Consider the following 16,764-nt stretch of genomic DNA (forward strand, 5'->3'; position numbering starts at 1 on the left):
GGGGCACAGGGGACGAGGTCCTCCAGCCACCTCTCTCCTCGTTCACAATGCAACCCTCTCTCCCAGCTTAGTTGCCGTAGATGGCATTTCCTTTTTGCCTATTTTTCGCTGGGAGCGGTTGTGCACCTCTGGATTATGGTTTTACTACAGTGGAGTTGGGAAAGTGAAAGATTAAGGTACCTTGGTTCCTGAAGATTAAAACCAAGGTCTGTGTACTACGGGTCCCTTTTTTGTTTTTGTGTTTTAACAATAAGAAATACAAGATAAATAATATATGAGAAATATATGTATAAAAATAATATAATATGACTATTAAAGAATATAGTCAAATATAATTTAATATTATAATCTTAGATCAGTGGTGTCTAATGAAATAAAGAATTGTATGAGTGGAATATAATCTGAGTGTTGTTCAGGTTATGTAACAGACACCGTTTGGGTCCGTGGGCCTGTTTCCAAAAAGAAGTAGTTGTGATGTATTAGGTCCTTAGACCCTTAGCTTCTCGATGTTAGGAGAATTACTAAACTTGTAATCCTTAGAAGGAGGGGTAATCGCTTCTTGTTTCTTCTTCCAGTTCCATTTTCCCTTCCTTCCTTACCTCTTAAAGACAGTAGGAAAACATACAAAGAACACCATTAAAAATAATATATGTATGCAAAAGAAAACATAGAATTATACTTCTGAGAAGTATAGTAAGAAGAAGAAAGAGGGGAGAGAACGAGTTACTTCTTTCTTCTCTCTCTCTTTCTCTAGATATCTAGATAGATAGATAGATAGATAGATAGATAGATAGAGAGAGAGAGAGAGAGAGAGAGAGAGGTCCTCCCTCCCTATCTTATCTCTCTCTCTCTCTCTCTCTCTCTCTCTCTCTCTCTCTCTCTTTCTCGCCAGTAAACATTTTTAGATATTTACTGATATTGCATACATCATGTAATACGTACATGTATTTAAAAGGCAGGGTGACTTCTTACTAGCAATCAGCTAAGTCTTCCAAAAATGTAATAGAAAAAACGGCACAATTCCCTTGAAACTGTATTGCTCGATTTTATATGTAGTCTATATATTCAATTTCAACTATATATACAGATGTAAAAATGAAGAGCATTAGAGTATGTAGCGGAGCAAACTTAAATGAAACCAGCATGGCGGCTACAAGAAAAATGAATTTGTCGTTTTCAAATGTTATCTGGAAGTTTCGGGGTGGAGATCAACGAGTCGGAAACTTCCCTAAGGACCTGCCGCCCATATTTCAGAATTGGAAATCGCGCGTGCCTACTGAGCAACGTCGAGTAGTCTGGAACGATAAATAAGGCTGCCGGGAGGAATGGCTCGATACTGCACCCTGGGTAGTCGTTTGCTCGCATGTCGTATCCCATTTCCTCGCTTGCTATTAGTGTTTGTCAAGGAAATATAACGGACCTCGTTTTTCTAAAGGAAAATTGTCTTCTTTCCTGGATGTCTCTTGGAGGGAAGGTAACCCTGGAAATGACAAGTAATTGATTTGCTGAGAACTTGTCATGGGTCTTCAAGACCTTACTGTACAGTAAGTACTTAATAACTAGTGTATCTCAGCAATGTGTATTTATGTGTCCCCCAGAGGCGTATACTGAGTACAAAATCTGGGATATCTCACTATGCCACATTGTTCTAGGCTATGAATAGAAATAAATTTGCCAACTCCTAAGAAATCAGGATGCCAACTCATTAAGAAATCAGGATGCAAACTCATAAGAAATCAGGATGCCAACTCATTAAGAAATCAGGATGCCAACTCATAAGAAATCAGGATGCCAACTCATAAGAAATCAGGATGCCAACTCATAAGAAATCAGGATGCCAACTCCTAAGAAATCAGGATGCCAACTCCTAAGAAATCAGGATGCCAACTCATTAAGAAATCAGGATGCCAACTTATTAAGAAATCAGGATGCCAACTCGTAAGAAATCAGGATGCCAACTCGTAAGAAATCAGGATGCCAACTCATAAGAAATCAGGATGCCAACTCATTAAGAAATCAGGATGCCAATTCATTAAGAAATCAGGATGCCAATTCATTAAGAAATCAGGTTGCCAACTCATAAGAAATCAGGTTGCCAACTCATAAGAAATCAGGTTGCCAACTCCTAAGAAATCAGGTTGCCAACTCCTAAGAAATCAGGTTGCCAACTCCAGATTTAGCATCATCATCTCACTCATATGAATAATATTACGACAATTTCTGATCGATTTTTCTCCTGTATTTTATTCTCTAGACTTCAGGCTTCGCAGATAGCTTAGCTAGCCTAGAATATACGCTCCTGATATGTCCTTACTCGTGGATACCCACTTGAGGGTCAAGAGAGGTCACATCTTTGGATAAAGGACACATTTATATTGCCTTAATTTTTCCCCAGATATTACACTTTGTCTCGTGAATCTGGAGCAAGACAGCGCACAACGGTAGAGAAGGGGAGAAAGCGAGTGGGCGGAACAGAACAGTGCACGCTGCTGCAAACGGCTGGTAGCTTCAGCCGCGTTTCGTCTCCATGCACTCACTTCTCCTGTCACGAGTTCATTGGTCATTCGGTCGAGGCACTTCTTGCGCAGTGACTTGTTTTCGTTCTGTTGCTCCAGAGATTCCCGGGACAGATCGTACATCATTTACTTCTGCCTTAATCTTTTCTTATGTCATACATTTTTATCATTTCCGTATTTCTCGTTCTTATTTGTTCTACTCCCTGTTACATTCTTCTTGAGATTTCATACCGAAATTACACGTGTAGCGTGTCACTTGAGGATTTCACAAGAAGGCTTGTGCGGCCTGTCATGCCACAAAGGTTGAAACGGTTCTGTTGATTGGTTTGTTCTCAAATGACAGTAGCTTAAGTTGGAGCCAAACTTTTGAGGGATTGTGGAGGACATGAACCTCAGGTCTCAGGAGGTTAACAAAAAATACTCTAAACTTGTAAATTTTAACCTGAAAATTGGGGGTTAGTGCCCACATTTATTTCACATTGCTCTCGGTGATCATAATATACCTATTATATGCTTCAAAATATATAATATATTTGCCTCAAAAGCAAGGTGTGAAAAAAGGGACGATCGGATATTGATATAATCAGTGGCGCAGGAACATGGGGTACATTGTACCCCCCAAATATATAGGGGTTGCCCAAATGAAAGTGAGAGACTTGGTTTCTTTCTGTAATGATTTATTGGTTGGAATATATGAACACACAGGAAGTAAAAGTGATCCATGGGTGACATATCAACTACACATAGTCACCTTGTCTGTTCAAGCAAGTGTCCCAGCGTGTCACAAGGGTATGGATACCCTGAGCGAAGAACGTCCGTGGTTCACTGCGGAACCAATCTTCAACGGCATCACGGACCTCAGCATCGTTGGCGAACCGGCGGCTTTCAGATGTTTTAGTGGCCCGAAGATTTGGTAGTCGCAGGGCGAGAGATCGGGTCTGTAGGGAGGATGGTCGAGGACTTCCAAGCGGAAATGCCGCAGTAGATCGCGGCACACCTTATGCCTTCAAAAATTGAATAACTGCTCGATGGGCCTGTTTGGACGAATCCATGTTGTGAACGTGCTTCTGCACATGTAAACAAGCCACCTACTAGAGCAAACACAAAGCTCTGCGTAGTTAAGCAGCTACGACAAAAGTCTTAGTTTCATTTGGGCAACCCTTATATTAAGGGGGTACTGTACACCATAAATCCTTAAAATCCAATTGTACCCCCTTTGATAATTTGACAGGCGCAAGGTGCTACTGTTAAAAGAACTTATTTTCAATTCGCTCAATAAAAAAATCTATTGTTTAGAACGTATAAGTCTTCCTTCCCACAGAAATTCAAACCATTGTAAACTTATTCTACTACATTGTGCTTGCTACTAGTTAGTTGTTAAGTTCATTGACCTGTGTTCTTGCAAAACCTCTCAGAGGAGATATGTGTGTGGGACGATGGAATTAGGCCTTCTTTATGAACGCCTTCAAAATGAAAAACGTTCCTACGCCACTGGATATAATATAATTGTGAAAGAAAGTGCGATTATCAACGCAGAAACTGTATTGAACTAAGCAAGACCTATTAAAGAGAGAAATTGGACATGAGTACCTGCAAGATTATGTTAGTGCAACTAGACCTATCATTCGGACGGACATCTATCGGGAAAAAATGGACATATTATTACCACACAACGTATGCCTACATTTTATGTTCTTGCACAATAAATATTAGGGTCTATCCGATCGTGAGTTTTTGCCCACGGAATAGTTCATAATTTAAAAGACAATAGCCGTAATTATAGTCGAAAATATGAGATGAATTAAATCTTTAGCAAATATGCTGTATATAGAATGTAATTCCATTTGCACAAACTAGTGCTGTGGCAAATATCATGTCAAACCAAAACAAATAGCCGGGTAACAAATTGGTGCCTAGTCCTTTCTGTAGGAATTCTCGAAGAGGCTTAAAGTAAAGAGCAACACAAAGTTACTTTGACCAACTCACAACAGAGTAGGGTGAAAATCATGGTAGAATGGGATGCACAAGTATTCCTCAACAAACTGTCCATGACTATATTCATTACTTTTTTCTTGCATTCCACATGTTTTTAAGGAATTGATTTAGACGTGTGTTATTGCAGAAGTTGCCAGCAGCGTGTTTGGCGGTTTGTTTCAATTCTTGAAACTCTCAAAACGTAAAACAGAGATAATAAATATGGTGGATAATTTGCTCGGTAATACTTATGCATCCCACTGTACGTTCGAACGAAGCATTTACACTTTCGACATATACGCTGTGCAGAAATCAAGTCTGTCGGATCGTTAATGCAGAAACAAATATTAATCATAAAATAGCATTCACTCTCTTCCACATGAATTTCTTTAACTACGAATTCTTACGTTGTAAGTTCTCTCCACCCCCACCCCCTATCGTTACACGTGCTTTCCAAATCGATCGACTCAATTCTTGATGTGTTTGGAGCGGCCAGTCACCCTCTTTCATGCAACAAACAGACCCTTTTTTTTCCCCACCCTCATAACATTCCACCGCAAGCTACATTATAGGAGAAAACGCTTAGGTGGATGAAGTGAAATTCTAGTACGGTCGGTGGTTTCTGAAACGTAAATCTGCTTCAGTTTACATTCGCTGATTCACGAAATTATCCATGTAAGTAATTTTAGACTTTTTTTTGTGTGTGTGTATTCGTTGGCTTGTCAACCGGGGGTACACGTACACCCAACGGCGAAAGAAACAGTAGGCGAAATGTCCACGAACATTTTCATTCGGTCTGTATTACACAATGTGATGACAATGAATTGAAATAATGACTTCAATAAGCAGAGAACAATGCCTGCTTCTAACCAACATAGTTTCATTCCTTAAAACAACACAGAATGTAGAATATAAAAGTAATGAAAATAGCTGTGGACAATTTGCTTACCATTATCTTTGCCGTTGACTCTACGAATGGACGTCACCAGAAATATTTGTAGGAGGGTCAGCCCATTAAACTTGAATACTAGAAATAATAATAATAATCACAGTTATGATTGATATTATACAGTTATATATTTATTTTGTTTTTAACTTGTAAGCTTTCAAAGTTGGTAACTTTTTCATAATTTTTTTTTGGTTTCACCTCTCACCTATTTACTCTTTGGATTGAATGGTAGAGTATGAAAATATAACATGGTTCCTGTATTTTATACTGAATTCCCGATCTAGTACAGTTTTCACTTGGATTATTTCGTTCAAATACTAACTACCTGAACTTTATTTCTGTTATTAACAATAAAAATATATACGCCAAGGCCGGGATTCGAACCCTGGAGCCCCGGTGCCGTATGGCTGTGGTAACCACTCCGCCACGGAGGTCTGCTAAGGTCTCGAAGAAGACCGAAATTCTTGGCCTCCGTTCTGCCTCGAATTAACAGGGGTATGTCTTGTTCTCGTTTCGTTACCATTCCTACAGTAGATGACATAATGATAGGAACATGGCTGAAAAGTGATTCTTGCCCGTTTCGCCCAGTACCGAAGAACTTGTTTTATTGGCCCAAGTGATAACCCGCCCCAGAACGGAAGTACCGTTTCGCCCAGAGGGAAATGTGAAAGTAAAAATTACCAATCGTGTAGAGCCTAAAGCAGTAGAAGACTTGCAATTGGAAGGCAGATGGAGACTAACCTAACCTGATTATTTGGATTGATAGATTATGTTGATTACGTTCATATTTTATTCACCTCACTGGCTAATACTATTGTTGATATTGTGCTTGTACTGTGTATTCATTTCCCTTCACATTCAAACCATCTTTTAAAAATTCCCTCTGGGCGAAACGGTACTTGCGTTCTGGCGCGTTATCACTTGGGTCAGTAAAACAAGTTTTCTAGTATTGGACGAAACGGGAAGACACACTGAAAAGTATAACGTTAGGGGCGAGATGGATTAAGCACGTCACCAATAAATCAATTGCACAAAATTTTTTTTAAAAAAAATCTTGCCATGAAAGATAGGAAGAAGGAAGAAAAGAAGGAAGGAAAGAAAAAAAGGAATGGATACAAATGTCCCTCCCAGTCTTTCAAGGCACCATCAGTTTAGTTTGTTACATGAAGTGATTCGCGGCTGCCAAGAATCACTGGGCATTGTTCGTTGAAGGAAAAGTCAAAGCAGACGAAGCATTTAGCGTATTCGTGATTCTTGAGTCACCCTCCCCTCCCTCTCCACAGGGGCACGCCCGAGCGGTGGTACTTGAAGCATCTGACACGCTAGGCGTGCGTGTTGCTGTGGCACAACACGTCCACTTCACACCCATAGAAAGGAAGGTGAGGCAGGTTCCCGAATGAAAGAGAAAACGAATGGGTCTACACATACATACATATAAAATAACAAATACCTTATAAGGCATTACTTTCGTTATAATCTCAAATCAGGTACTTTAACGCAAACCTGTTTCAATATTAGTTATTTAAGCCCTTTTCTTCGTAACGTGAACAGTAATAACGTCAGAAAGAAATCTGGGGACGGGTTCAAGGGGACAGTAGTCATGCAAATGGCTACACTCACTTCCCCTCACATGCGTTGATTGGTCGAGCCATCAATAATCGCTACTTGCGCAGAAAGACTTCTTTTCGTTCGTTTGCTCCAGATATTCCCGAGTAAATGTACTTTTGCCAAGTGTCGCTCGCAAAATATTCTCGCCTCAAACTTTTGTTATCAACTCACTTTTTCTGTCGACATTGCAAATATGGTTTCTGCCTGCAGTCAAGGTGTCTCAGGTTCGATTCCCAGTTGACCATCTTTTCAGTTGTTGGGGTTTCCTTTTAAAAAGTCTAGCCCCGATTAGCTTATCTGTGCATAAAGCAGACAAAAAACGTCCAAGAAAGTTGCAGAGAGGGAAAGAGGAAAAACTTATTTTGCTGACTCGCCGCACGTGGCTATCGTGACATCACGATCAGAACCACCAGAGTAAGCGTGGGTGGAGCAAGTTGCCTCAAGTTGCTTCGCCTTCCGTTGCAAACTCATGCATCATAATCAGAATGAAATTCCTTTTGCTTTGTACCCCTCTGCCTCCCTCTGCATCTGTAGTTCAAGTTGAAACAAACTGTTAACCCACTTTTTAATAAAACAGTTTTTACACACAGTACGTTTTATCATGCGTCCTCAAAGATCAAAAGAAACATTACGCAATGTGGCCCAAATCAACAGGGTCTATATATTCAGACATTTATGACCGGCTGTATGACGTAATTCCTAATATTTACCAAGCATTCAGTGTGTTCAAATGTAGCGTAGGTTTGAGTTTCATCGGATTTCTACCAACATTCTTTTGTTCTAAAGTAGTCCAAAAATAAGAGTTGGTGTAACAAATACTAGATAATTCATATTCAAATATTACTAAAGAAATAAGAAAGATAATTCCGACAGTCACAAAGCGCACACGAGCCACAAAAGCGAAAATGTATTTCTAGAATGAACATTGGTTTTGTTCAGCTGCCAAAAACATATTCGTGTACACTTCACAATCCGGCACGTGTCTATGTTCTCAGAAATATATTTCGGCAGGGTTCTTTTACGTTAACCAAGTATCCCACATGTAATTATAAATACTATATGTACAACTATGGACAGATTAATGATATTATTACAAAAAGTTCAAAGATGGCGTATTTGTAGTTATTCAGTTTTATTCAATTTCTTTTACAGAAGGATTCCACAATGAAAAATGAAGTTAAATGGAAAAATGGAAGTCAATGCAATAAAAATCAAGAAAGTTGATATTTCCAGCTGATGAAATTTACTAACATTTTCACATCGATTGTATTTATTATGATGGATGTATAAATCCTTCAAAATAGGTAAATATCTGGTCTGATTGACTGCGAAATTCAAGTTCCAGACTGGAAATGTCAAAACTACACATCCTGTAAAAAATGACCTTGCCCTTTCATACAACTTCCTCCCAAACAAAACTTACACTCGAATGGCGTTTATCTGATCCCAACTCTTAAATGCAACGATGACATCTCTTCAGCGCATTGAAAGCACGTTGCATTTCAATATGGCAAGCAAACCTTGTAGGTTCGCTGTTGAGGCAAAGCATTCCTCGCAGCGAACGTCATTGAGAGCAAGGCTCCTTCCTTTCACCCACACTTCTGGGCTTCAAGCCGTTTCCATTTACATTTTAACATCCCCGAACGGACGTTTCTACATTTGCAAATGACGCTGACGAGGCCCTTGGCTAATCGATTCGCCAATGACGTAACGAACCACGCCAGCTGAATAAGGAAGTACTCTTGATCAGTATAAGAAGCCGGCGGAGCGACCGCTTTGGGCGCGGTCTTCCAAAAAGGGCGCCAAAATCGGTCGAAATTTTACACTCAACGGTTGAAGAAAACCTGATACTTGGAAAATATTCGTAGAAATAATGTTATATTAAGCATTATTTATGTATATGTGACACATAGTTGCAAACATTTAAAAACACCATCCTAACTCATCTTTTCTTCTATTTTCAGGTAAGATTTTGTGCTTATCAGATCTGACGCTCAGGAAACTAAGTTCTTTCTAAAGCAGACGATGATCTGGTAACTTTTAGGTAAGACCGTAAAATAAATTTAACTAAAATAATCGTGTCCTTCCGTTTCACCTTATTGCGTTTTCACCTCCCCCAATAGAATTTCAAATGATTTATGTGACGAAAACTTTCTAAGGTGAAACGGAACATCCCATTTCGCCTTATCCTGTTTCGCCTTACACACAAAAAATTTCCCACCTGGGATTATTATCAATTTGAAGGGTAATTCATAATGGGAGCGCAAAGCTTGTGATGTTGCCTTCCTTGGCTCCCAATTGTCCTGTCGGTTAGGTTAGGTTAATAATACATTAATAATAATGACCCTTCATGTCGATAATATTCCCTGGTGGGAAATTTTTTGTGTGTAAGGCGAAATGGGATGTCCAGTTTCGCCTTAGAAAGTTAGTTCACATAAATCACGCGAAATTGTATTGGGTGGGGGTGGGGGGGTGGGGTGAAAAGGCAATAAGTCGAAACGGGATAAGTAGAAACTGGCCGTAATCAAAATAATTAATAGTTTTTTTTTTTAAGTATAGTTAACAAAATACGAGGAATTTTAAAAGCTTAGGAACAGTTGCATCTGGAGCAACACAGGTTTAAATTAAGAAACCCTTCATCGCTGTGAAAGTAAATAGACTGTCAGTGCTGTTTTGAGTGAGCGGAAAAGAGTCTGCTTAGTGCAAATTTAATTTGATTGAAGAACATTTACAGTTTTTTATATGAGTAGTGGGGTTTATGGTAGGGACAGCGCAACTTTTAAGTGTAGAAAAGGCGAGGCTATTTGATTGAACAATCTGATTTGCTTATACTTAAAACAAAGCCAAAAGGGGCCTATACCCCAATTTTTCAGGTGTGATATGCTCTGATTTTTAAGAAATTCTGAATTTCTAGTGTAGAAAAGGCGAGGGCTCAACAGATAGATTTACTCGTACTTAAGACAATGCCAAGAGGGGGCTATACCCCAATTCTTCCAGTGTGATATGCTCTTAATTTTAAGAATTTTGAATTCTAGTGTAGAAAGGGTGAAAGCCTCTCAGACAGATTTGCTTATACTTAAAATTATGCCAAGTTCCCATATGATCTTATTGCTTATAGTGTGTTTTTCTGTCAAAATCCCAGGAATTGAATTTTAGTGTAGCTCAGATTGATTCTGCCATGTATATTAATATAAAGCTTATAGTTACTGGGTTCTGAGGCCCAGTGGAGTGTGGTGCATGGTTTTTATTGCCTTGCAATCAGGAGGCCTCTGGGTTTGAGTCCTGATAAAATGTGAAGCCTCTCCTGATGGCAAAATGTTAATATTGTTGCTTTGTAAGCAAAAGGCTCGGGTTTGAGTCCTGATAAAATGTAAAGCCTCTCCTGATGGCAAAATGTTAATATTGTTGTCTTGTAAGCAAAAGGCTCGGGTTTGAGTCCTGATAGATTGAAATATATACAACTGCCCACACATAAGATATTCACTGCTAGCTGATAATACAGTTGAGGTTTGTATGTTGTACAACAGGATAATAGAACAAATATCTTCTAGAATTGCTCCGTGACTCTCTCATTTCTTACATCATAAACATATGATTTTTCACCTATGAGAATAACACTACAAATGGTGTCATCAGGTAATGCCTCATGGAATTCACAGATAATTTTAATGTTTGTCCTGTCATTAACCACAACCTGTTTTCTTTTTGAAGTGTTGATTACAAACATGGGTCTCTGTGTCTTGAATTCATCTGGTGAATAATACATGTCAGTACTGCCTGTAGTGACTCTCTTGAAAGCCGAAAATGCCTCATATAATTTAAGAAAATCATCCTTGGACATGTCTAAATTATAATTTTCTCTAGGAAATACCTCATTTCTGCCATTTTTAAGATATATGTTCTTGATGTTGCAGTTATCAAATCTACTTGAATTTTTTTCCTGATTGTTGTGTCTTCCAGTCTGAAACAGTACCACTACAAAATCAGGCATGTCGTATTGAATGCTGGAGAATGAGTTTGTAGCATCAAACTCATAATATGTGCCAGATGCGGGCTTCTGTACAGATTGATATGTGTAAAATTGCAGAGGAATCTGTGGATTTTTTACTATATCTGCTTTGTGTTTAAGAGCGTAACTGGCCTCATATTCAACAACTGGGATTCTTAACTCCATAGTCTGAATAATGCATTTTCCTGCATCAGGTAAGGTATTAGGCAGAGCTTCCCCTGTAGAGTTTAATGTGCTGTACCTCATCAAAGCATTGTTATCATTTGCAGCTCTTCTAAATGTAATTCTTAACCCCCCCTTCCACATAATATCTTTGTAATCCGAGAAGAATCCTGGCAATAGGCGCATGGGGAACAGCACTGTGTGATTTTTAGATAATATTTTATCACCAGCCTCAAATCCCCCTATTTTGTAGTATGGAGCCTCGGTTTTGGATAATTTTAGTGTGGCCAAAGCTGTGGAGGTAATGCCGGGATAATCTATTCTGTTTATAACAACGCCATGCTTTCTGATCTCAATTTCAGAGAACAGATGCGGCACAAAATTATCTACCAGTCTTATATTTGAATTTGCAGGGTAATCTGTACCATCGAGCTTTACAACATCAAATTTGATGTATAGATCTGCTCTGTGAGGGTGTATAAAGCCGTCCCCTACATCAAGATCAACCTCGATTTCCGTGTTGGGTTGATTTAAATTTGCAAATGTCCTCCTGTTTGGAGGGAATGATTGTAGCTCATAACTCTCAATATTTTCCATTGTATGTATTTTTATTTAAATATTAATCTCTATGATAGCAGTTGTTGTGGCTCCAGCAAAATCAACTAATTCTTCTTTTTCATTAGTGACCATCAATTCAATGTAATCTATTCTATTATGGCACACAGGAAAATATAATGTTGGGGATGGATTGTAGATGATGGGCTCCATAAATTCGGAATTAGGTTTGAATGTTGCAATGATGCCAGTTTGTTTGTGAGTGCCTATGCCATTTGATTTGGTAATCATACCCTCGGCCACATTACAGTGAATATTCAGAGTCTCTATGGCTAAGAATTTGGGTATATTCATAGCAGTGTGTTTGATGGCCGGTTCGAGTTTTGTGTTGTTCTCAAAGCCTAACAGTTCTCCTATAGTACCCAGATGCACTGTTTCTGTAGCAGACACAATCTCTACTCTGTGAGTGACAGAATTTTGACTTAACACTACACCTCTGGGTAATTGAGCATTTAGAGTGGACAGATTATATTGCCCTGGAGTGATGACAATTTTTTGATCCCCTACTGCAATTGTGTTGTTGTGGTGTGTAATATTAGGGATCAAGTACATGCCGTAAAATGCTCTGAGAGCTATTGTTTTGGGATACACTATGTCATCATGCAATTTGAGTTTCAATATTGAATTTTGGCTGGTGAGATGGAATACCCCCATGATGTTTTAAATACCACAAGGCTTTTTGAAAATTTTCAATTGATGGTTTATTTATTTGAGACATATATCTCAGAACAGATAAACACAAATGTCCACAATTAACATCTTTGAAGTTTTGAAGACGGGCATTATTGTAATAAAGATTAGCTGATTTTAGATATTTTACTAAATTTTCAGGTGGAACACCTCCAAATGAATCAAATACAAATGCCTCATTGTTTAAATATTTAAGATAACAGATCCAGTGAGTGCCCTGATTTTTGTACTCATCCAAATTAACAATGCCACACTCTTTGTTGAGTGGTTGTTCCGGTAAAGAATCAGACATGTACACACCTCTAAAATGTTTGATGCCCAGTGGCTTGATCAAAGCTTCAATATCTTGGTTTGTAAGCGGCTCTTGTTTTTTTTAAACTTACTCATGGCTCTCTTAACACCTTTGCCTTTTTTCTCCATGGCCAGGTTATGGCGCCTCTGCTCATCTAATTCTGCCCTATTTTTCTTGGCATCTATTACTGTTTTTGCTATGGCAGCTGATCCCCCGGCCAAGCTCCCCACAGCCCCGAGAGCAGCTAAGATGGCAGGGATGGTAAATATGAAACCCCCCACATGTGATTTTTTTCTTGATTGCTGTAATTTTTTTAATTGGGGGGTACTAAGTAACAATTTCATACCATGGCCCTTTGCAATACAAGAACTTTTTTTCTTGCGCTGCTTTTTGGTTAAAAGGCTGTCAATAGTTTTAAGAGATTTGAGACCTGCATAAGGTATTTGATACATAACACCCTTGGCCTTCATTGTAGGTTTATTATATATATATTCACAGCCCCCACCCCAGTTTTTGTTTGGTGCTCATAGCTATGGTGGTCCCCAATGCTGCTATTTTTTCACTCAAAGAAGCATCTTTGCTTACAAATCTACCAAATGCAGCCTCTTCTAATTTCTTGTCTGCAACATGTCTCTTGTCAAGATCAGAATGTGTGTTGTATGCTATGTCATGGTCTCTACAAGCAGCATCTAGAGGATTAACACCAGGATCCCCTCTGTTTAATCTATGATCCAGTTTTGTGCCTGGACCACAATACTGATAGCCTGGAATATGTAGTTCAAATGGCAGCTTGTTTATAATGTCATTAACCAGGCCCCGACCCTCAGAGACATTCCAAAATTTAGGTGGTAGAGTATTAATAATTTTTATGAGATATCCAATCCCTTTAGGGTCATTCACTATAAAATTAGACAATTTTGTGCTTATCATGTCCATAATTCCAACCTTTTCATTGTAAAAATTGTGGTTCCCAGCATTTTCCTCCCCAGCTATCACCAGCAACCTATCTACAAGTTTCCTGACATCATCAACCCACACAAATTCTTTAGGCAGGGTGTTGTATTGTTTGATTCCACTACCTGTCTTGATCTGTGACCATATGGGCTTGATTAAATTATTGTATTTTGCTCCACTGCTCGACTTGACTCTTTTTTGTGTGGGATCATTGTTCTGGTATAGAGCATCTGATTTTATTAATATTTCTTTGTAATGTTCATAATCTTGATCTGTGTAGCTGCCAGGCCTTTTCCTAGTCATCAGTTCCCACAATCCAGGTGTGCCGGGGTACTTAACAAAACCACCTTTTTCTCCGAGACGAGATTCTGAATATACAATTATATCATCTCCCATAAATGTTACTCTGAAATTGCCAATTCTATGTATGATGCTACCATCAAGCTCTGTGTCAGCATATAAGCCAAACACCTCATCTTTGTTGTCTTTAGGTGTGGTTAAATATTTTTGAGCAAGAAGACCCAATTCAATAGGATCCTGAGTAGCTTCAATTCTTCTAGGAGCAACAGGACTAGGTGTATGAATACTGGAAAGTGGGGTGAATGGATAATCTAATATGTTCCTTGCAGCTACAGGCACGAGCTCCGTGATCAAATCTTGATTTTGCTCTGTAACAGTTTTGATATTCTTACCTAAATTATTAATAGCATCAATTACAGGCTGTTCTGTTTGTTTGTGTTTTTCATAAATTCCTCGGTTCTCTGATTTCCATCCCTTGAATCTTTTTACAAGATAATCTCTTAACTTAAGATCATCAATGACTGGTCGTTTCATGGTTGTTTATTTATGTCTCAACGTCTAGAAAATCGTTGATTTTATTTCTGTATTTGCCGCTACTGGGTGTTCTTGTCATATCAATTGTGACAAACCCATAACTGTCTTGATTCCAGCACCTACTGCAAAACTTGGAAAAATCATTGTAGCTCAAGTCCCCACCTACATATTCATCATGTATGTGTTTGAGGTTGGTATGATCTTGATGAAACACACATATAAAGTTGCTGTTGTCTCGGATCAGTTGCTTCGGAATTTTAGAAAAAGTCTGTGCCAGGTAGAAGCAATCAATGTTTTTGTGCCGCCCCTGTGTAAAGAAATTTCTAACCTTGTTTTGATTATCCAGTATAACATCATCAAACACAACAACAGAATTATCGAGACATTCATGGAGTGGCTTAACATCTGGTTCAAAAGTGGCAATATCCAATCCATCATATAGCTTCATCAGCTGCTGATATTTTAATTGTTCCAAGCTCTTAGAGAAAACATACAAGTGCCTGTTTTTCCAGTCTAACCAGTTGGGTGCCAATAAAAAATTATCAACCATTAGTGTAGTTTTACCACAAGCAGATGGCCCAACAATAAGACATCTAATATTATCAGGCAGCAAGTTGCCATTTCTCTTATTCTGTTGTTCAGGTTCTGGCAGCCTCTTTATAACATCCCAGGTGCTCATATTATTATTTTGTCTGCATCGATCCAGCTGTTTTCCGGATGACCCAGCCATTTGACAAATAACTTGTTGCCTTTTCTGCGGATAATTTTTTCTATGAGATATGTGTCAGGCTGTTTAGTTTTGCTGAGCTCTTGTTCATAAAATCTGCCTTTGAGAATTTCTCCTCGATGATCTTTTATTATATATGTGTTAAGGGTCCCGGGTTTAACTTGAACCACTGTAAATAATTCGGTGCTCCAGTTTCTTGTAAAGCCTCTTTTGAATAAGTGCTTATATTTGCTGATTCTTACTTGATCACCCACCCTGTATTTGGCCCTTCTTGTTGTTGTCTGGTATCTAGGATAATAAACAGTCCTGATCAATTTTTGCTCATCAGATGGAGTTACTTCAGAGGGTTTCATGTTGATTGTGGAATGGACCGAGTTGTTATATTTATTTAGAAGTTCTGGAAGGATTGTAAGCCATTTATAATTACCCTGCAGTGTAAATTGTTTATACATAAGATTTTTTAAGGTTCTGTTGAATCTCTCTACAATTGAGGCTTTGAGATCACTGTAACTCGAGTAATGTTTTATTGCTTGGCTTTTAATAAATTGTTGAAACACTGAATTATAGAATTCTTTGCCATTATCTGTTTGCAAATAGCGCGGTGATCTTCCTGAATGATTGATGATTGTCCTGATGGCTTCTGTAACACATTTTCCAGTCTTGGATTTGAGTGGCACAGCCCAGGCAAATTTTGAAAATGTATCTATGACAGTGAGTAGATATTTGTAGCCCTTGTTGATTTTGTCTAAGTTTTTCAACTGTCCAGTTGCCATTTCAATCAAGTCGCTCTGCCATAAATCATCTATGCCTTTTGTGACTACTGGGAGTCTCTTATAATTATGTCGGGCTTGTCTGTGTAATTCATCAACTATAATTTGTCTAGACATAATATGTAAACAGGAATATTGCAACTATGGGGTGTTCAGCAGCTGATACTGCAGGATTTTCTAAATATAATTTGTCCCCTATTTGTATTTTAAATTCCAGAGAGCCATCATCTTCAGTATAGGCTGTTTCTAATGTATTGGGGTCTGTAAAATCCTCTAATTCTACACTGGTGATTTTCGGTTTGTTGTCAGCATTTGTTATTGATAAGGTAGGGTAGTGGTGTGCCTGTGGTTGATGCCAATATTTGATCTTGATTGGTCTCAATGTGCCCCCAACAAAAAACTGGTAATAAAATTGTGCAGGGGACAGCATATATATTTTGCCACCTGGTGTAAATGGTGAATCATATTCTTTGTTGGGGATGCTGTACAATTCAAGAATTACTGAATGTTTTGGATTCTCGATTATGCCTGTTATTTCTTTTTCTGCTGTAAGCAATCTGCTTGTTACAGATTCAAAGTGCTCATTGATGGTCCTAACAACATCATCGTGGCCTGGCTTGATCTTTATGTCCACAGCAAGTCTCTTGTATTGTTGCACAATCTC

General features: G+C 38.6%; 2 protein-coding genes across 3 annotated transcripts in view; one reads left to right on the forward strand and one right to left on the reverse strand.

Moving 5' to 3' along the window:
• The window catches only part of LOC145985382 (methyl farnesoate epoxidase-like), a 287,065-nt gene that overhangs the window by 204,533 nt on the left and 65,768 nt on the right, over window positions 1-16,764 (reverse strand). The gene's annotated exons all lie outside the window — the stretch shown is intronic.
• The window catches only part of SP1173 (major facilitator superfamily domain-containing protein SP1173), a 147,991-nt gene that overhangs the window by 56,788 nt on the left and 74,439 nt on the right, over window positions 1-16,764 (forward strand). Inside the window, exon 2 of one of the 2 annotated variants that reach the window (XM_083119342.1) lies at window positions 9,012-9,091. The exons of the other annotated variant lie outside the window; for it this stretch is intronic. The gene's annotated coding sequence lies outside the window, so the exon portion shown is untranslated. The remainder of the gene's footprint in view (window positions 1-9,011; window positions 9,092-16,764) is intronic. 2 annotated transcript variants of the gene reach the window in all.

Source organism: Lepisma saccharinum, chromosome 3, assembly GCF_977018435.1.
Source record: "Lepisma saccharinum chromosome 3, izLepSacc3.1, whole genome shotgun sequence".
Classification (NCBI taxonomy): domain Eukaryota; kingdom Metazoa; phylum Arthropoda; class Insecta; order Zygentoma; family Lepismatidae; genus Lepisma; species Lepisma saccharinum.